Source organism: Equus przewalskii, chromosome 4 (genome assembly GCF_037783145.1).
Source record: "Equus przewalskii isolate Varuska chromosome 4, EquPr2, whole genome shotgun sequence".
NCBI classification, from domain to species: Eukaryota; Metazoa; Chordata; class Mammalia; order Perissodactyla; family Equidae; genus Equus; species Equus przewalskii.
Window position 1 is genome coordinate 44,815,921 of NC_091834.1, and position 21,508 is coordinate 44,837,428.

Here is a 21,508-nt window from a genome sequence, read left to right on the forward strand (position 1 = left end):
AATCAACATCTTTAGATAAATTGCAATAAACAGGAAAAATGAAAAGTCATTACAACCATATGGGAATTCCTGCTAGAATATTTGTTCAACTTAATGGAAAAGTGCCTATTGTTGGCTATATTTTTATCTCATCATTTTTTTCACTATGTTCCAATTATGTACTTTGTAATCTCAAAGTTATTTCTCTTTCATAGTAGAAATCTCTTTTGTTGAATTACAGAGTTAAATAAAAGAGGATGCTTAAGGGAGATTAATAAAAGGGAGAGGGCAGATACCTTGTTTAAATACCTATTTGACATGTTGTAAGACACAAGGAGTTTGAAGTTGTAAACTGAAGTCTGATCTGGACTCTAATAACCACAGATGTGAAAGAACCTTATGTTTCAACACCAGTTTTACATATTTGTCAAAACTATGAGAATTTGGAAAGATATTTTTTTGGTTAAAATAGTTTTCTTTTTTGCAAGTCCATTTTAAGTGTTAGGGGAGATCTAACTAAATCAACATTTAATGTGCAATAAAAGAAATGAATCCAATTTTTATTCTAGAGGATGAAGGCAATGCATTAACTATATGCAGATGGCACTCTTAAATATATAGATTTTCATTTTGGGGAGTGAGGATTGATTACAATATGTTATTTTATCATGCAACATATTCTAAAATAACTGACTAATAATGCTATTCTTCAGAGCATATTAATTCTAATATTAATGCATAACTGTGTACTCATGCAAGAGACCTATTATATTACTTGTGAAAATAATTACTATACATTAAATGTTTACAAGGAAATGAATATTAATGATCAATTTCATTAATATTGACCATCATCATTGATTCAATGGTTTGCTAGGCACTAAATCTCATTATTTGTTCAGAAAAGCTACTATGCATACTGTATTTTTTAATCAAATGCAATAAATTGATAGATTTAATATTATAACATAACTTACTGGGCTTTAAACTTCCTGAATCAAAGCAACATATAGAAACACAGCAGGATGTTAGAGGTGGTAGGTTAATCCAGGACACATTGCTATGACTGGCCGTAAGTATCATGAAAGTATCATAAAGTGAACATACATATATTTTCCCTTTGAAGGGAACCCAAGATAATACCCCCAATTGACTCTTTAATTTTATAGATAAGGTAACTGCGACCCAGAATATTAAGCAATTTGCCAAATTCATAGAATTGCTGCCACTGGCCTCTAGCTTTATAAGTGCTGTCATCTGAGAGCCTACTGAGAAGCCTGAGTCCCTCAAGACAGCATCGCCAGCCCCAAGCTATCACATCCTGAACTGCCTAAGAGACAGGTACCAAGTTCTTCCTGCTAGGGTTCTGTGCCTCTCCAGGTGGCTCTACGGAGCAGCACCCAAGACAACCCCGTGCCGTTCCCGTGCCATTCTCCCTCTCCATGGCATGGTCTCATGGAGTCTGCAGGAAGCAGCCTTTGCCATAACTGCCTCTAAGAGTGTAGGGCCTACACTCTAGATCCCCCAGGGCACAGCAGTGCTCTGCTGGCACCACCACCCCAAAGCAGTCAATGACCCCAACCTAACTGGAATCCCAGACCCCAGGAAATGGAGAGGTCCTGAGGAAAGGCCCCTCATTAGGGATGAGGTGAAGAGAGCAGCAGCTCTTTTCAAAAAGACCACTTTACAAATCCTCCTTTCTCAGTGCATTGACTCTATATTCTTGAAGTAGGTATGAGGATCACAATCTGTCAAACAAGTATCCAGGTATTCACCGTTGAGTCACATATGTGTCTCCTGGAGATACAATGCATATTTCCAGAAATAAACATCCTTAAACTGCTATTCATATTTATTTAAATGCATGTATGCAATGTAGCACTAGGAAAAGTATAAGTGACTTTATTGGGTCATACAGTTTAATAGTACATTTTGACAGTATTACCAGATCACGCTCCAATGTGGCAACCTTAATTTATATGCTGATCAGCATGTCTGAGAGCATTTTATCATATCCTTACCCAAACTTGATATTATCAAATTTTCATAGACAGTTTTTAAAACTGGAAAGGTGATCAGTAGTTAAATCTTTATTGTCTTACTTTGTATTTCTCTGATCATTCGTGAGGATGAACATCTTTTTATAAACCAATTGGCTGTTTGTATTTCCTCTTTGCTTTCAAATGGTAAGGAGAACAGGATATTTTCAGTGTCTTACTTTAGGGCTGCATCAACTGTCTGTGCTACAGTTTTTTTCTGCAGAAATTTTGCTCAGATCATCAGCCCACAGGACATCTCTATGGATGACAGTATGTTGATAAAATCTTAGAGTCAGAGTCAGCAAGCACCCTAGAATCTCTGGCAAAACATTTGAGTGTTAGAAGTGGGAAACAGATAGGATATAAAGTCAAGGGATTCCCACCACAGTGAGTTTGCTGGGTGTCCAACAATCTTGGGCAGATGACATCCAGAGTGAAAGGCAAATGACCGTACCTTGCTTCTCCGTACACTAAGAAAGAGGTGCAATGTTTGGTGGAACTCTTTGGATTATAGAGGAAACATATACAACATTTAGCTCACTTCATCTGATCCATTTACTGAGAAAACTAAGCAAATTGGCAGGCTTGAGTAAGGCCCAGAGCAAAACAAGCAAACAAAGCACTTCCAGCTCGTTCAGGCTTTTGCGTCAGCAGCTCTGAACTTGGCTGTTAGGCCTCAGTGGCACCAGCAGTCATGGAATTATCACAGAAGAGGGTCTCAGGTTTTTGTGAAAAGTCATGCCTTTTCTTTCTGTCTGGACCCACCCCCCATGGATGTCCATCAGTTTCTTTCTCCAGTCACCTCAGTGCTTGTTCAAGGAAAAGGTGACCAGGCTGGCAAGGATAAAGGTTTTGCATGGGCTCAAAACATGTACTTCCCTTCACCAAAGTTAACTGGATACCACCATTCTGAGTGTCTATCCTGCCAGCAGCAATGGACAACCCTGAGCCCTGGTACAGCGCCACACTGGGAGAATCTGTGATCTGTGGTAGATTGAGCATTTGATCTTGGAAGAAGGGAACAGTTTGATCTCACTGGAATGGATGATTCTTTGGGCGGTGCATTCGCTTTGCTTGTTCACCACACTTCTGCCAGCATCACCCTCTAGAGATTTACTCAATGCCTTATCCACAGCCACGGCATCTTACTGCTTCTGAACAGAGAACTTATTTTACAGCAAATGAATGAAGGCAATGGAATGACCATAATGGAATCCACTGGTCTGAAAATGTGCCTTGTCATCCAGAAGTAATTGGCCCTATGGAAAGACAGAAAGGGGTCAAAAGAAGTTTCAGGTAAGGCGCCGTCTGGGAAAAAATAGTTGGTGAAGTTGGGATGTTTTACCTGAACCATCAGCAAATGTATAGTGCTATGTTTCTCAGAGCCAAAATAGATATTTTTGGGAACCAAAAAGTAGAATAGGAAGTTACATCTAATGATCCACTTGAAAAATTTTGGTTTGCACAAATTTGGACATCTGCTTTAGATGAATATTTAGATGAATATTTAGTGGAATATTCCACTAATTCCAAATGATGAATACTTCCACTAGGAGATAATATTTCTAGTGATTTGGAAGCTGATACAACCAATAGGCTGTTCTTGGTTCTTCATGGCATTAACTCAACTAGCAAAAAAAAGGTGGGGGGCGCGGATACTCACTTGGCTGTGATGTTTCATTCTGATCATCCTGAGCAAATAGAATTTCTGCTTTGGAATGGGGGTGCCTCCTGGTACTGCCGTGACTAGTGTTATGAAGGCAGATCTACCAAGCTCAAACCAACAAGGCATTAAAGTTTTGTGTCACTCTGCCAGATAAAGGTTCCTCAAGAGCTTCAGTTTTAGCTGAAGGTGAAAGGAAAATTGAATACACACTGAAAGAACAAAGTTACATCACAGCTTTGGCCTTGTAGCCAATTACAGAAACCAGGACTGTGCGAGCTTTATTTTCTTGTTCTATTATGTATATATGTATTCATTTATATTAATCATACTAGTCTTTCTTCCTTATTGTCCATTATATTTTATATGGGGCATGCAGGTGGTAGATAATATCATAATATATATTTATATAGATTTTGGATTGTAGCTGAAATATTACCAAGGGATAGAATTTAGTGACTAATGAGACTTTGGGAAGAAGGTGAACATACGTTCCTTTGCAAAGGAATAGTGCACTTTCAACAGCATATTGCTGTTACTATGATATTTGATATATTAGAATGGAACCAATGTGTTATAAATATTGAGTATCCAATGGAGGGGACGACCACGGTAAATATCACAGACTGTCTTAATCCACTCTACTCAATCTCCTCGGAGCATGTCTTCTTATACATCAGAGGCTGGAAAGATGAAGACCACGTATATCTGGCTCCCTTGCAGCTTGGGTTACACATGTGGCCCAGATTTCATAAGGCAAATGCAACTGTATGCAACTTGGAAGGGATATAAACACAACTGCATGCAACATGAGGCACATGATCATCGTGAGACAGAGGCAAACAGGCACAGAGGTGTTTTGTTATTCTTCACCAGCTACAGTGCAGCTTCTGGCTTTAGGGATGTTGAATAGTGAGTGGTGAGTAAAGGCATGGGTCCTCTGCTGGAGCTGTCCCCCGGTGGGATGGAGCTGTACTCCCCTTCTGGCTATGTGGCATCCAAGCTTGCTTACCTGGCTTTCCCAGGAATTCTGCACTCTGTCTACTGCCAATAGAACTTCTTTCTGCTTTTAAACTAGCCATTGTGGACTCTTATTTGCAGATGAGAAAACTGACCAGTATACTAGTTTTCTAAGAAATTCACTTAAGTCTATAATTACTGCTTGGCCAAATACCCCACTACAGTATGATTTTCATACATAGTGTGCTCATTTTCTATTATTTATAAATAGCTTTTGGTTTTTTAAGCTTGATCTCCTCTTTAGCCCAAGAAAATATATTTTCTTTGGGCTGTCTTTTAGTTGCAGGTTTCTACTTGTAAGGTGCAATTATAGTAAGTGTAGTCTGTCTGAAATAAATGGAAGAACATTGATTTAATCCAGATTTGTCTGGTCTCACACAGTGTATTTTACCCACCACATTATATAATTTTGCCCTCTGTGCTTTCCTCCATTATTTTAATTACTTTAATGGAGGAAACCCATCCACAAATTAGGTAATATTTATTTATGTTTTCTTCTCTTTTCCTCCATTTTTTAACATCTTAAAAATATCTCACTAGTATTCATTTTGTTGTACTGTGTACAGGAGGGCTCTAAATTTATTTTTTAAAACAATTCTCTGTCACTAAATTCTTGAATATTACTAATGCCACAGTACTATTTATTGAATAAATTTTCCTTTATCCATTGATTTGTGGTAATTCCTTTGTTTCATACTAAAATTTTAAGTAGAGAGAAATAGAGAAAATCTTTTAATCCTTAACTTTCATATGTATCTCTGCACCAGAGTAGGTGCATTATCAACATCATTACTCGCCTCTGTCACTTTTGACACATCTGCTACTCCTCTCTTCATGAAGTTGTCACAGTTCTCAATTTCTCTGCTTTCAAGAGGAAAATACATCACCACAAAATGCACCTGGAATTTAGTTCAGCATGGTGTTCTGATTTCACCTCTCTCCTTCCTCTCAGTTGGAAGTGTAACCAAATCAAGTCATGAGGATATGTGTGGGAACACCAGTAAGGCATATGACTTGTAATAATGACATGGTCTGACAATTTTGATCAGACATAAATTTTGGAGGGTATTGCTATATCCCATCCAAAAATGATGTAAAATTTAAGAAGCACAGCCAAAGTTGAAATTTCAGTCTTTTCTCAACTTTTCTCACACATGAAAGTGAGTCCAGAAAATGTGATTCCCAGTAGCACTGATTAAATTGCTACTTCTCTTATTCACTTAAAGCCCAGGAAGTGGCTCACTCTTAAATACTTTCAACCCTTTCTTCTTGGCTCCTCTGCTCTCTTGTTCTCAGTTTGGCCAGTCTCTCATAGCTCTCCCCAGTGTCTGTTTCACCGTAACCCACAGACTCCCAAAAGCCTAGTTCTTTGTTGTTCTAATTGCTTTTGTTAAGAGAATACACCCCTACAGAGAAAAAAGGCAAAGGGGAAAACATTAAATAGCAAAAGGAGCAGAAGAAGGCTGTGAATTCTCACAGATTATTGATTTTTATTCTCTAACACAATCATTCATTTAAATGTTTTTATTTTTTAAAGGTAATTATCATCTTCTTCTTCAAGGAGACTCAGAAAAACTTGCTGAATAACCCAAGCAATATTTTTAAGAGTCTTACAGTGACAGTATATAAGTGCTTTGCAAAATAAGTGCCAGAAGTTTATGCAGATATCTCCAAGCAAGACATTCTATGAATCCAAGATTTCCTCTAGCCAAAAGAAACTTTCTGGTTTTTTTTAATAAAGGTATGCTTTTTCTGGTGAGGAAGATTGGCCCTGAGCTAACATCTGTTGCCAATCTTCCTCTTTTTTTCTTTTCTCCCCAAAGACCCAGCACACAGTTGTATATCCTAGTTGTAAGTCCTTCTAGTTCTTCTACATGGGATGCTGCCACAGCACGGCTTGATGAGCAAGGTATAAGTCTGCACCCAGGATCTGAACCAGTGAATCCCGGGCCGCTGAAGCGGACTGTGTGAACTCAACCATTATACCACTGGGCCGGCCCTAACAGAAACTTTCTATCTCACCCATAGTACTTTGATGCCTCTTGAATTGCTTTATAGAATTATCGTACAGACTTGTGCTCTCAATATTCACCAGCATCTGATGGAAAAAACCAGTATATACACAACACACACATACATGCACATGCATATACACACATGCACATGAACGCATTGTAAAATAAATCATGTTTCGTTTTTTTCTATAAGCTGCTCAGTATGCCAATCTAACTTTTGTTTTCAATTGCTACAGCCAACCTCCAAATGAGATTTAAAAACTTCATATAATATCTTCCTTCCTTCCTCTTTCACTAATTGTGTTTATATATGTATATATGTATGCATCATTCATTCACTCATCTGTTCATTTATCTAGCTTTTTAATTGTAAACCACTCCCAAGTCCTTATTGGAAGTAGACAGGTTATAATTACATTACATGAACACTAACAGAGACCTGAAATAGATAGATAAATTTCTAACATTTTTATTGTTGGCAAATGATACAAATACTTTACACTTTTTAGCATTCTATTTATCACAGATTATCAACAATCACCAATTTCTTTGTTGTTACATTAAATACCTTTTGTTAGATGTTAATGTCTGGTCCAATTAGCAAGTGAACTAGGATAAAGGAAAATTAACCATAATGTTCTGTTTCAATGTTTAACTTACTCTTCTTTAAGTAATAGGCTATTTAAGAGATCTATTGCTAATTGAGAATTGCCATTATCAAGGGTCTCTCTTCAATTAGCAATCAGAGAGGAAGAACATGTATTATTGTATTTGAAGACCAGAGGTCTCATTGCCAGCTCTGAGCTCCAGTGGGAATTAATGGAACACAAACTTTAAACAGGAACATTTTGAACTTCCTTAAACAGGATTCAATTTGCGTAGATTCCATAACATAGTCAATATTATAAAGCCTGTCATCTTCAATTAGTTTTATGATAGATTAATTTCAGTCTAAAGCATAGAATAAATTTGAGGTTTCCTAACTATTTGTAGAACTTCTAAAGATAAATGAGAACTCAAATACTATGTTACTACTAAATGATGTGATTTTGATCACATATTTTCTCTTTCTGTACTAATAATTAAAAATAATTATCTCAGTAAACTTAAATACATCTCCCAGGGAACAAAATTTTTATTGATTACTGCCATTGTTGAAACTGCTTTGCTCATCCAAGTAAAAATATGATGCAAATGAAATAATTGACATAAACATTGGGAAAAGACGAGAGAGAAATTTCTTTCATTAATGCTGTCTTTACGTACTCTGAAAACCAAGAGATTAACAAAACATTTTTGGAATTAAAAAGAGAATTGACAATGTGGATAGACATAAGTTAAACACACATAAATCTAGAGCTATACCCTTTTAATAAGCACCTAGACATGGATATGTTAAACAACTTCTATCTATATTAGCAAGAAAAAAAATTATCTATAAAATATTTAGGAATAAAGGCAGTAAGAAATATTCAGAATCTATATAAAAATTGTAATATATTATTTCAAAACATGACACACAATAGAAGAGCAGAAGAAACAGAAAATTATAGTACAGTCTTGATGGCAATTCATAACTACATTCAAATATAAATTATCCCAGTTAGAATCACAACATGATTTTTTTTAGAATCAGAAATAAAGACTACACTGTTAGAATAGCTGGAAAACCATAAAAAAGAAGAGCAGAAAGGGGAGTACTTGCCATTCTAAATATAGCAAAACATAGTAAACAGTCACTGTAGAAAAATATGCATGATATTATACAGGACAAGATAAATAGAGCAGTCATAGTATAGAGAATCCACAACTAGATTCTAAACAACGGAGGTACTGATAATTCAAACAAATGAGAATGATCTGATATTTAAAATGGCACCAGGTATCTAAAGGAAAGAAAATAAAAAATGCAACCCTATCTTACACAAACACAAAATAAAGTCCAGATAGAAAAGATGTGAATTTAAAATTAAAACAACACAATATAAATCTGGTTTTTTTTGGTGAGGAAGATTGGCTCTGAACTAACATCTGCAGCCAATCTTCCTCTTTTTGCTTGGGGAAGAGTGGCCCTGAGCTAACATCTGTGCCAATCTTCCTCTATTTTTAAAACAACACAATATAAATCTTACAAGAACATCTTGAAGACTAAATTTGTAATGTATGACTAGGAAGTCCACCATCACCTCAACTGTAAATACAGAAGCTGTCATAGAAAAAAAGACACATCTGATGTTTAAAAAATTTAAAACTTATAATAGTCAGTAGGTTAATGATAAATTTGATAAGTTTTTAATGAACATTACAAAGAGCTGGTTACTATAAAATAATATGAATTATTATAAATTGATAAGAAAAAACAAACAGAAGAGAAAAAATACCTATCTTTTTTTTCATTATACACACAGATGCATGGAAGAGGAAACTCAAAGGGCTGTACATAAATGATGAAGTGCTCAATTCACTTGTGCAATGAAATGAAAATTCAAGTAACAACTCGAAATCACTCGACATGCAACAATTAAGAGCTTTTGTTCAGAGGAATGAGAGGAAAAGGTTATTCTTAAACATTGGTAATGGAAATGTTAAGTGCTACCACCTTTTTTGAAAGCATCTAGAAATATCTTTTAAAATTAAATTTGACCCAATAATCCCATACCTGGAACTATGCCCTATAGAAATAAAAATACCAATTCACATGGACATATATATGAGGATATTTATTGCAGGCTGGTTCCTGGTAGCCATAAACCAGAAATAAAGTTAAACCCATCAACAGGGAATTTAACAATTTAAGAATGGATTAGAACTATTCCACATAAATTGGAAGGGTTTCCATGGGGTTTTATTTAGCAAAAAATAAGATGCAGACAGATGTGTACAATATGATCAATTTTTATAAAATGAGAAAAATAAATTAGTTGTGTGTATGCATGTATAGTGATAAATAAATGAAAAGCAATAGTATATACTGGAGTATATGAGGATGCCATTTGGTGTAAAACTAATTTGGCCTGAACTTGTTTTTCCAAAACGGGCTTTTGAGTATGGCATTGTACATCTGCTTTAAACATTTACAATGTCCCAAAGACAAGAATGATGCCCTTAAAGATAGGGATGTAACTTTCCCCTATAATGGCATTTCTTTAAGGATAAGCATTTCTTCCTGGGAACCAAGGATTAATTACCAACCTGCTGTTCTCACCTTGTGACCACGGACCTGCTGATCACCCATCTGCTGTGCCAGCTAAACATCTCATAACAATTGTAAAAGGAACATTCCTATCATATGTGATGTATGCTCTTTGTTCCCAGTTGGTATATAACCACTCTGTACACCCCACTTCTTTGGTGCCCTTCCTTCCTTGGGGGAAGGAAGGCCCTGGGCTAGTCCTCAAACCTGGCTCACAATGTACTCATACTAATTTTGATTTATAGATTGATTACGGATTATTTGCAACAACAATAGGTAAAATCAATATGTGCAGATTCATACGAATACAGCTTAATAACATAAGTTACACTCCATAAGGCAATGAGGATGTGCGTGATGTGTTACTATGATGCAAGAAAGGAATAACAATAAATTTAGCATGTATGATACAATCCAATTCATGTAAAATTATATGGGTTTATACATATTACATGATGCATAGCCACCAAAACTTTAATAGCGGTTATTTCAGTATGCTTGGATTCTAGGTGGCTTTTACTTCTTCTTTATATTTTAATATACTGTTCTCAGCTTAAAGATAATATGTATTATTTACATAAATAGAAAAATAAGTCTATTTCCACTGTGTATGAAGGGTAATAAAAATAAATATTTAAAAAATAATTATGTTATGCAATATTTATATGTAAGCTAGAGGACACAAAGGCAAAGAAATATTAATCAGGAAATAAAAAACAAAAAGAAACTGCTTTCATTTATTATCACTGAAATATACTGGATTTTCAAAGCTTTCAGATCTAAATTTCAATGTAATCTTATAATATTTATGACTGCAACAAAATGCTCATAAGTGATCCAACTATGATCTTTGCCACCATATCTAGGCATGAACAACTAAGTTTCAAAACTAAATTTTGATGTAATTTGAATTTTATCTAAACTTTTAAATTAAAATAGCCATATGACTAGAGAACAATTTCTTTCATTCTTATCCTTTTAAGATGATAGGCAATATGGAGAAAGGCACAAAGAAATATGAATATCAAGTGATCCTAATATGTAAGCAGATTTAAATATTGATGATTTCTTCTGACTGTATAACTGACATTTAACTCTTTACCTTCTAAGATCAAGTGACAATTTTATAGTTATTCTCTTTGTGCCTGTCTCACATCATTTTCCACCTTTATGCAAGTGGAAATTGCTGATACATGTCCCTATCAGGTACTGCTCATCTCTAACCTACAGCAAGGCTCTAGTCTGCTGTGACACCTCCTGAACACCCAGTCTTCTCTGTCAGATCCAGGAGAGTAAGTTGATAAGGGCAAACCATGGGGTTGACAAACAACTGATCCATCTCAATAAAAACTAGTCATCTAAGTAATTAACAACTCTATTCTTACTTTATATCTACAGTGTAGATAAAATTTTAATTCCAGTGAATGGTCAATAATCATTTTCTTTTATGAAGTATGTTGGCCTATTAGTATTTTTTTTTTAGCATTTTTTAGAAGTCTAAAATATTTTTATCCATCTTGCCTTTTAACAAGTTTCTGGACAAAATTTGCCAGAACTTTTTTTTTTAATCAATGATATACATATGGCATTGAGGTTATTGCCCTAGATTAATTTATTTAATTTACATATAGAAGTACTATCATACATTTGTATTAATGGAATAACAAATACAATGCATATAAGCAGATTAAGATATAAAGACATAACTGAAATTCCAACTTTTAAAACTGACATTGTCAACGTGGTCATTTCTAATCGAGATGATTGGTGCAGAACGACAGGTGCATCTTCTGGGGCTCCATTTACTAGATGTTAATGATGACACCCCCTTATCCTTTGGCAGCCATCAAGTGCTGAGCACCTCCTCAAAGTCCTCTCACAGTAGAAGGATAGGGGACAAGAATCAAAGAGCCATTCTCAAGAAGTTCACAGTCTAGTTGACAAAATACTGCACATGAATGATAGAAAACTCATGCTTACTATCAAAGGCAAATTAATCCAGCACAACTGAGGTACTTCATTTAGGCCCAAGAAGATAGAACTGGACTTTTTTCCTTATTATTCTTCATTCAACCCTTACTTTTCCATCAGTCATTCTCAGTAAATGTCCCTGGTAGGCAATAAAAGCTTACTATGGACTATTCAGCTCTGTCCACAGCAATGAAATAGGACAACTGCTCCCATTCCCAACTCAATCTCAGATTCATTTGATTCTGCAGCTCCCCTGGGCTCCCGACTGCCAGCTTCATCATGAAAGCAGGTGGTAAAATGAAGCTATGCAAAAATATGTCACCAGTGCACTCTTATCAAGAAACACCACAAATCACATTAGGAAATGTTTTCTTTTCAAACTGATTTATTTCACAACACCCTGCTTTGGTTGTTCAGATACAGTTTCAGAAATCAAATTTGCAAGTCTAAAATTAAGATGACACAGTAGAGCATATGCATCATTCATGATGATTCCACAGTATTTCCTAGTCTGATTTACAGTTGTCAAAATTAACCTTACATGACGTGATCCATTATGTGTCTCACTCAACACTGCATTATCCAGATCATGACAAATTCAGTTAAAACTAATTTTGATTCATGTCAACTCTTCCATTTATTTTTTTAGCTCGTTTCTACCCTTTCCTTTCCTTCTGCCAAGATTTCTTAAAAACTTTTATATGATTCTAATTATGATATCTCTTTAATAACAATTTCTTCACAATTTCCAACACAATCCTCATTTTTATATTTTAATTTTTAATTGCAGATTTTGTTTTATCTTACTTTCCTTTCTTTGTTTTATCTTCTTTATTACATAGAAAACCCTTCATTGTTCTGAACTAAGTCACAGAATTCTGTCTCTAGGGAGGGGTTGCTGAGAAAATAAACCTCTGACACTTAAAGACACAAAATATAAAAAACATCTCTTTATAGCCAGCCTTATTCTGAATGCGGTGTCTTACAAGTTATGAAACAATTAAGGATGAAATAATTAAGAAATGCTAAGTCAATAAGTGATTTTGCAGTGGAAACCTGTGATGCAGTAATTCTTTCTCCAGGGAAATCTCTATGATTTATTTGAAGATCAAAATATTCAATGCCATTGACTGTCACAGATTTGTATTGCATGTGTTGAATATCACGAATCATAATAACATTATTTTTAAATATCCTGATCACGATAGTACAACTTTTACAGAGAGAGAATTTTATTTTGTGCTTAGTAGGATGTAAAGATAATATCCTATTAATGATATTTTGGATGCTTCTAGAATTTAAAATAGTTTTCCTGTCTAGTATGAGTAGAACCCAAGACTGTGCGAGCTTAGCAGAAATACATATTCATAGTAAAATGTGTATACTTACAAAGTAAACACTTAGGGTGTGTTAATATTGGTCTCATCCTAGCATATTAAAGGTACAGATGTAAAAAAGGTATTTGTTTTCATTTGTAAACTCACATATATATTGATTTCTTTCCCCTCATGGAATATAACTCTGCCCCTTTGTAAGAGATTTAAAGAACCTAAGAAGATAAGAGTTGTGTTCTTATTTTTTCTTTTTGTTTCCAAAGATCTCTAGTATCTAATTATTTTTAAGCCACTCTTTACTATTAATAAAGATTCACATTTTTCTCAGCCATTTCAAATTACACAGCAATTTTATATGCATAATTTTTTTTGTCTCTTCACTATAATCCTGACGCATATGTAATGCAGGAATATTATCTTCATTTTGGAATTAAGAAATAAATGGTAGAATTCCATCTTGAATCCAGGCTGTCTGAGTGATGCTGGTGTTCTGTCAATTACATCAATTGCATAAAGCTATCCCTTGAGTATCTAACACGAGTTAGTTTCCAAGCTCCTAGGAGATGAGGATACTACCTCCTCTTCTCAGACTGCCCAAAAGAGAAAGGAGCTACTTGGAAAAGGGCCTCCAACGACTCATCTGCCTTAACTTCTCCCTCTTATTAACCTGCCTGAATATCTAAAATTGCTCCACTTAATACTCCTTTCCAATAACACAGTGAAGAGCCATGTATTATTATCATAAATAGATTATACGAGTTATTTTGTTAGGTTAAATAACCAGTAACCATAGAGATACAAAATAAAAGCCAGATGAATTTAGACTGAGTAGAGAAAGTCTCCAAAATGCCACAGCATGGGTACTGCTTAGAAAGACTTTAGATATATCTACTTAATAATAGACGACAATAAAGGCATAGAGTCAAAGGGACTTCCATTAAAGGAGACACTTAGGCTCAAAGAAAAAGTAATTCATGAGTTTGTACCTGTTCAAACTTCACACCACACCACCTTGCACCTCCCTAAAATATTGGTAGATTCATGGAATACCTAAGTTAGAAGGTAGGGATAATCAGGATCAGTGCTATTAAAATTTATTTTTCAAAGGAAAGATGAAGCACACAATAGAGGTTCATTAAATACATATTGAATAGATATGCAGATACAGATGAGGAACAGCCTTTGGAGAACATGAGAACATGATATTCCTCAGCCCATCCCTCAACTCACCCCCCTTCTCACCCAGGGTGAGACTAAGGTCAGGCTAAGAAGTGCCTCGGAGGCAAAACTGAAGGAGGCACTGGCATGACTCTGGGTGTGAGCGTCTCCTTAAATTTTATGTCTCAGGAGCCTCTCCTGCCTCCTGCTAGATGGCCCTGTTCCAATCCCTCACTAATCTACATTGTCTTTTAAACCCTGATTAGAAGTCCTTCTTCCTTAGTCATTATCCAACAGAGAAAAGCTAAGCCATATCCCTGGGCAGACTTGGGCAGACTTGCTGGTGGGGAGTGAGTAGAATGAAATGATTATTAAAAAGGATCCTCTTTCACCTCCCTTTCTCTTCCTTTTCAGAAGAGTAAAATTTGGGGAGTATAGAGGTTGGATAGCATACATAATTATAAGGATCGAAAGTCTTCTACATGGACAAGTTTAACAAGGAGTAGAAGAAAATCTTAGCTGTCATCAGCATGAAAATTTACCAACAGGCACAGCCAGGGATCAGCTTCAGTGGTTTGGCGTCATCCCAGAGTCTTTGGCTCTGGTCTATTGAGGAAGTGGGACCACAAATAAAATGGCCAGTTTAAAGTCTACATATTATTTGAGAAGCATGAAAGAGTTGACAACCAAAATACGAAAGAAAACTTCTTATCCTTCTGTTTCTACTACTTGCCAGTGTTCAGTTTTAGCTAGTCCAACCAATCTAGCATTTTGTCATTTATTTGTTGGAGTTTTGGAAATTGGAGGCTAATTCATACCAGGCAGAGATTAGAAAATATAATCAAACTCATTTTTCCTATCATACTACATTTAGGCAACTACTATCCCCTTTTTGGGAACTTGGTCAAATTCTATTGCCTTACAAAATTACTCTAGTCAAAAGAGATGCAGCTTTCTCTTGAAAACTTTGTTCCTTTTATCTTAGGTTTATACTTTCATCAGGTGTTTTTACCAACTATGGGCTATATATTATACAACTCATAAAGAACACAAAATATCTGGGTCTGTAAGAAGTTACAGCAACTTAAAATTTTTACTTACTATTTTTCACTTGGTACTTTTTTCTCCTTGTCTCTCATGCATAGGATTAAAGATAACAGGTGCAGGGACACATCTTTACACAGAGTTGGAACTACCATACGGGGTCTACTGCATTCTTGTTCACCTGTTTCTTTTTTAATTTCACTATACAGGATCCTTGATAGATTAGAACTTCCCAGAGAACTGCATTTTTGATAAAAACTGTTGAAAACCTATATGAAATCCCAAATGTATCAGTATACCAGATCCTGCATGAAATCCAAAAGCATTCAATTTCATACTACTGAAAATAATTTCTGACAAATTCATAGTTGTTATTTTTGAGTTAGGACATGTATCTCTTTTACTATCTCTTTTCCCATCCATTTATCAATAGAAGTATGTGTGTGTGTGTGTATATATATATATATATATACGATACATGTATATGTCATATATATGTATACTGTATATATACACCAGTTATTGGTCTGGCTTATGTCTATCAATAGCCTTTTGAAAACTTTATTTATTTTTTTTGTAAAACCAAAGAAAAAAATTAATGCTTTCAACTGTCTGTGGTCATAACTGATTTTTCTTTATCAAAAACCTGCTTTGTTTGTTCCAGCACTCTCCATTGTACATGACTGTACCAACATTCTGAGATCTTTGCAGTACAATGGCTTCTTGTAGTATTAAGCACAGAGCGGTTATTTTGTTCATTTACAATTCAATTACTCTCCTCATAAATACTACCCAAACAAAATTTTCATGATCACATCTTTTTAAAATCTAGTATCAATGACCACTTATTTGTACTAAACAGAGAAGAAAATATGTCAAAGACACTTTTAGGAGAAAACTATAACAAAATGATGCAAGATTAGAAAAATAAAGAACATAGCAAGGTGAAAATGTGAGTAGAGGCCTAAAATAATGTCCACATATAAGTAACAATTTTAAGACGGAAATAAGATAAAACACATGAAATTATTAACACCATGTGTTAGTAGACTCTAAAAAAGTGAGCATATTTTTAATTAGGTTACACAAATAGTGCATTAATGATTTATTAAATTCCTGATCCTATGTGGATTTTTTTCCTTTTGAAAGCATTTCCTCCTATTTAAAACCCTTCTTGTTATATTCCAGTCAGAGGGAGATTCAGTGCTACCCACACACAGCTAGTAGAATTCCAGCAAATAAATGAAAACAATGGGTGAGATCACAATTGCTGCCAAGGAGATGCAAGGTCACTGCCCTGATCTGTGGCCAGGCTGCTCAAGGAAGTGCCAGCTCAAGGAAGTTTCTCAAGGAAATTTGCTCTCACACAGGCTCAAGGAAGAAAGCTAAACTTAGAACAACCAAATGGAAGATATTAATAAGGCTCTGAGGATAAGTGAGAGAACTGGAGTGGACTTTACTTAAAGTTTATGTGAAGGAGGATTAAACGGTGATATCTACAATGGGACTTAAGGTTAGTCCCTGGCCCCAAATACTTTCCTTTGACTTAAACAGGCTTTAAATGCTACCTAAGAGCTTCCTTTTTCTTAATTGTCCCATGATAGGAACATCATTGAAACCACAAATATTCCTGGGAAGTGACAGAGAGAGGTATAGGACAGGTGAAGATACCCTGGGCATCATACCTTAGGGTGTGGGAAGTGACCTTGGTGGTCACATAAATATTTCTGAATTTGCCAGAAGTTTATAGGTAGACATTAACAATATTAGCCTTTAGTTTGCTGCCATCAATATCAACTAATTGATAGTTATGACTAAATAGCTTAGTGACTTAAAGATGTAAAAAAAAAGAGTAATAGACAACCTAAGCAAGGATGTTTGCAAATGCATCAAAGAGTAAACTCAATAAACTCATGCTCAGAAACTATTGGTGTACCTTTACCATATTAAGGAAGAGATATTTGATTTGTCTCCCTAAAAAAAAAAGAAATATGTATACATTTTCTAGTTGCTATGGAAACTGTATTTTATTTAACTGTGCAACATCAATTGTTTAGTGTTAACCAGGCACAATAATATTGAAATATATTCTAAACGATGTCTCATGAATGGGACCAATGTCTACATTCTATATATTCTATATTCTCTTAGTTGAATATGTTTTCTCTCTTGGGGACATTCTTTTACATGTTTTGGTTATATTTTTTATCACCTGCAGAAGTTTCCATTTTCCCATTGGCCTCAGTTGACTCCCTATTATTCACTAAAAGCCTCCATTTCTAAAACCAAAAGACTCAATTTTCATACTTTAACATTTATTGGGAGCTGATTGCGTGCTAGGAATTTTCTTAGTTGAATGGGGAATATAAAGGTTAATATTGTGTCTTTCTTTCATGAAGTAGCTTATCTAGATATTCACCTATTACTATTACATAGAATGTGGATCTGTATATATAAGTAGATAGGTATTAGTATATTTCCTTACATAATATATGTCATAATTTCTGAGAAAATTTTCAATATTTAACAAAATATAGTTTTTAACAAAATCTGGGGCCTGGTGTAATATGAATGAGCTTATCAGGTTTTTTTTTTAACACTACTAAAAAGGTAACTTTTATTCAAAGAATGAAATTAAGTTGAGGAAAAGAGCAGAAAGAAGCATAAACAAACTTGAGTAAACTCATAGGTAAACAGATCAGAATGGAAGGTGTGCATAAACTCAAGCACAAGGTTGAAGAGAAAAATGTCATGTTTGTAGCCGCCCCTGATGCAGGAAGGGTTAATAATCACTGGAAAAGGCTTGCCAACAAACTGTGACCCGGAGTTGAGAAGGCCGGTTAGACAATGACGGGTAAGACCTCCAGGGGGAGGCAACCAAAGACAGGTGGCGGCCGACCGGGGGCACAGATGGAGAAAAGATATCGATATCGGGAGCAGGAGGGACTGTTGCCTAAGAGACCTTGCCTGCTCCAAGATAAAAATATACGAGCACAGCAATAACATGATAATATCAAAACAGACGCTGAGGGAGGGCTCCTTGAGAAATCACTAAGAATTCTTGGCATCCGCTAATTATTTCATCCAGAACACCTGTGTATGTCTAACAGATGTAAGCTATGTATATATTGAAACGCTGGTTACAATAAACTCAGAGTGGCCATCAGCCCTCTCCGCATCTATCCTGATGTGTACATTGGATTGCGACACCGACAATGTCAGTGAGGGATGTTAAATGGGAATATAAAAATAAACAGCAGAAGACAAGCTTTTGTTGCTTTATAATTCTGACCCCAGCAGCTAACTGGGATCCCAGCGCTGGTTGAGTGAAGCACATATAGAGTTACTGGCATTTCTTCTGACTGTCCAGTTGCTCTAAGATTTTGAAATAATCATAAACACCTTTGGTATGAGCATGAAAATGTATTTGCTTCCCTTTTACTTACCATAGGTAACTGTATGCGTTATTTCTCTCCTCACTTCTATATTTTGTAATCTAAATGGGGTCCTTTCTGGTGTAGGGGAGGAAGACATTTCCTCTACCCTCTCTGGGTTCTTCTGGCCAGAGAACAAATTAAATTCACATGAGACAGGATAGTAGGAGAAAATTAAACAAAGCTTTATAACATGTTTACATGGGAGAGGTCAGGCAAGCTGAGCAACTCGCCAAAAGGGCTGAAGTCCCCACCTTAAATATCATCTTCAGCTAACGACAAAGGAGGATGTTGGGGGTGGAGGGGGAGTGATCATGGGAGATTACTACACAAATACAGTAAACAAATGCAGATTTAAGTCCTTGCCTTTGGTATTGATTAAGAGTTTCTAGAGATAAAGTCATCCCCTTTCTTCTTCCTGGTACAGAGAGGGAGGGACGTTTACAGATGGAGATTTCCTTTACAATGTAAATGTCTCTTAACAAAAGGCAAGCAAGTTCCACTCCTCAGAGCCTCCTTCCTTGTCCCAAATAATCCTCATGCCAAAGAGACATATCTTGGCGTGGCCAAGACCAGTCCCCCACACTGGGAACATGTGAAAAAACAAGAAAAGGGAGACTGACATTTATGCTACGCATCAGCCTTATTATAAAGGAGAGATGACAATCTAATTAGACCCAAAGAAGCTGTCTCCCATAAAATAGAAGGTATCAAGAGACTATTTTAAAAATGGATGTACTTCAAGTTTTAAAACATGTGCTTGTCCATTGAGAATGAACTTAGGCCTCCCAGAAATGCCTTCGTATGAACCATCTTTCCTTCTAGACATCCGAGGGAGTACATGGGTCTCATATATACAACAGCTGGGTGACCCTGGTCAAGGCTTTTTACTGCCCTCTGCTTTTGCTCTTTTTTGGGTGACCTGGGCAAGTTATTTGAAACTTCTGATACTCAATTTTTGCCACCTGTAATACAGGGATAATAATATCTGCTTTACTTTATACATAGTGATCTTTTAAAAATATTTCACTGTAAAAGCTATGTTTTATATAATTTCAAAGTTAATTCTGTACCTGGCACAGTGTTGGACACATAGTAACTGCTTAATTCCATTTGTTCATTGGTTAAATGATTATAATATGCATAGAACATGGTAATCATACTCATGAATCTCCACTTCCAAAATAAAAAGTTTATTTTATTTGTATATATAATAAACTAAATACATATATTTATCAAATAAAAAATACATATATATTAGATTAAAAATTACTACCACTAATAATGCACCTCTTCATGGATAGTTTGCCTTAAGATTTTAGCTAAAGATAATTTGAAGCTGGAATGATTAGCAAAATATTGTTAATATTATTTCCCTATTTATCTATTTAATCTTAATTATTATGATTTTTAGTAATACATATAATATACTTTTAATAGTGCATGAATTTAACTTGTAAATAAATACTATATAGTATATTGGAGTGTGCTCACAACACTGTTTCTAATAAATGTGGAGGCACAGGATATAAAGTCCAAACATTTGAGCTTGACCTCCAAGATTTCGCTGGCTTATCTTTTAGTCTAGGTTCTCATCCCTTTATAAGGTAGTCTCTAGATGTGTGAATAACCTGCATACATCACATCCTTGCACAATGAATCACTACTGAGGCAAATCTCAGTGCCTTTGCTCTTGCCGTTCTCATATTTTTCTTTCACGATCCTCCTCTATCTTGTGCATACGGACTAATCCTTAACTCTAGCAGCATTTCCTCTACGAGGCCATTCCTGATCCCATCAACCTCCCTCCACAAAGAACTCAGTACCTCAGTTGTCACTTGCGTTCACTCTTTCTATATATATGGACATCAGATAGCACTTCTAATATTTTATTACTTTTTTGGGACGATCTTTTCATAGGAAAGAATAGATCCTTAGGATTAGGGTCTCTGCTTCTTTGCTGTTGTTGGCTATATATTCCAGTGCCCAGAATGTCTTGAGGTCTTGCACTTTGTTGAACAAAAAGGTAAATAAATAACTAAACAAATGCATAGCAAATTAATTAATTAATTACTATGTATCCTAGCAATGACATAGAAGTAGTTCTCTGACTCTAACGTTGTACTCTAATATGGCTGTTATATCCTTCAGGGTCAGCAGAAAACATTGCAAAGTCACATGGGTTAATTCAGAAGGGTTTGATAAAAGTATCATTAACAAAAGTGGGGGTAGTGTTGACAGAAATGGCCAAAGGATAGTGAAGCATCCTGGGGCTAGCAAGTTTGGGAAGATTATCACCCAAGGTGTAAAGGGACCAAGGGAAAGGATTTTACCAGAACTTGAGACGGATGTAGAGCTGTAGGAGAGGGCTGCTGGACAGGGGCTGTAGCCTTTGTTAGAGCAACTCAGCCACTGCTGACCCGAGAAGCACCCCAACTCGTCTCTTCCTACCTTCTAATATAATATTGCTCTCTCTCATGGGTTGAATCCAACCAGAAACAAGAGAACTAGGAAGCCTCATTAATGTCTTACTCAGAGATCAGCCTCCAGGCACATAAGCTGGATCTGGAAGGTTTGAGAGTGGCTCTCTAAGGACAAACATAATATACTGCCCAAACAGCTCTATGTTTTGAGAGAAGTAAAGGTTTCCTGTTAGCT

General features: G+C 35.7%; 1 protein-coding gene and 1 long non-coding RNA gene across 6 annotated transcripts in view; one reads left to right on the forward strand and one right to left on the reverse strand.

The window, feature by feature from the left end:
* THSD7A (thrombospondin type 1 domain containing 7A) overlaps window positions 1-21,508 on the reverse strand; it is a 676,621-nt gene that overhangs the window by 214,347 nt on the left and 440,766 nt on the right. The gene's annotated exons all lie outside the window — the stretch shown is intronic.
* Window positions 16,694-21,508, forward strand: part of LOC139082805 (uncharacterized) — a 49,015-nt gene continuing 44,200 nt past the window's right edge. Inside the window, exon 1 of the long non-coding RNA XR_011539057.1 lies at window positions 16,694-16,929. This is a non-coding gene — a long non-coding RNA (uncharacterized lncRNA). The remainder of the gene's footprint in view (window positions 16,930-21,508) is intronic.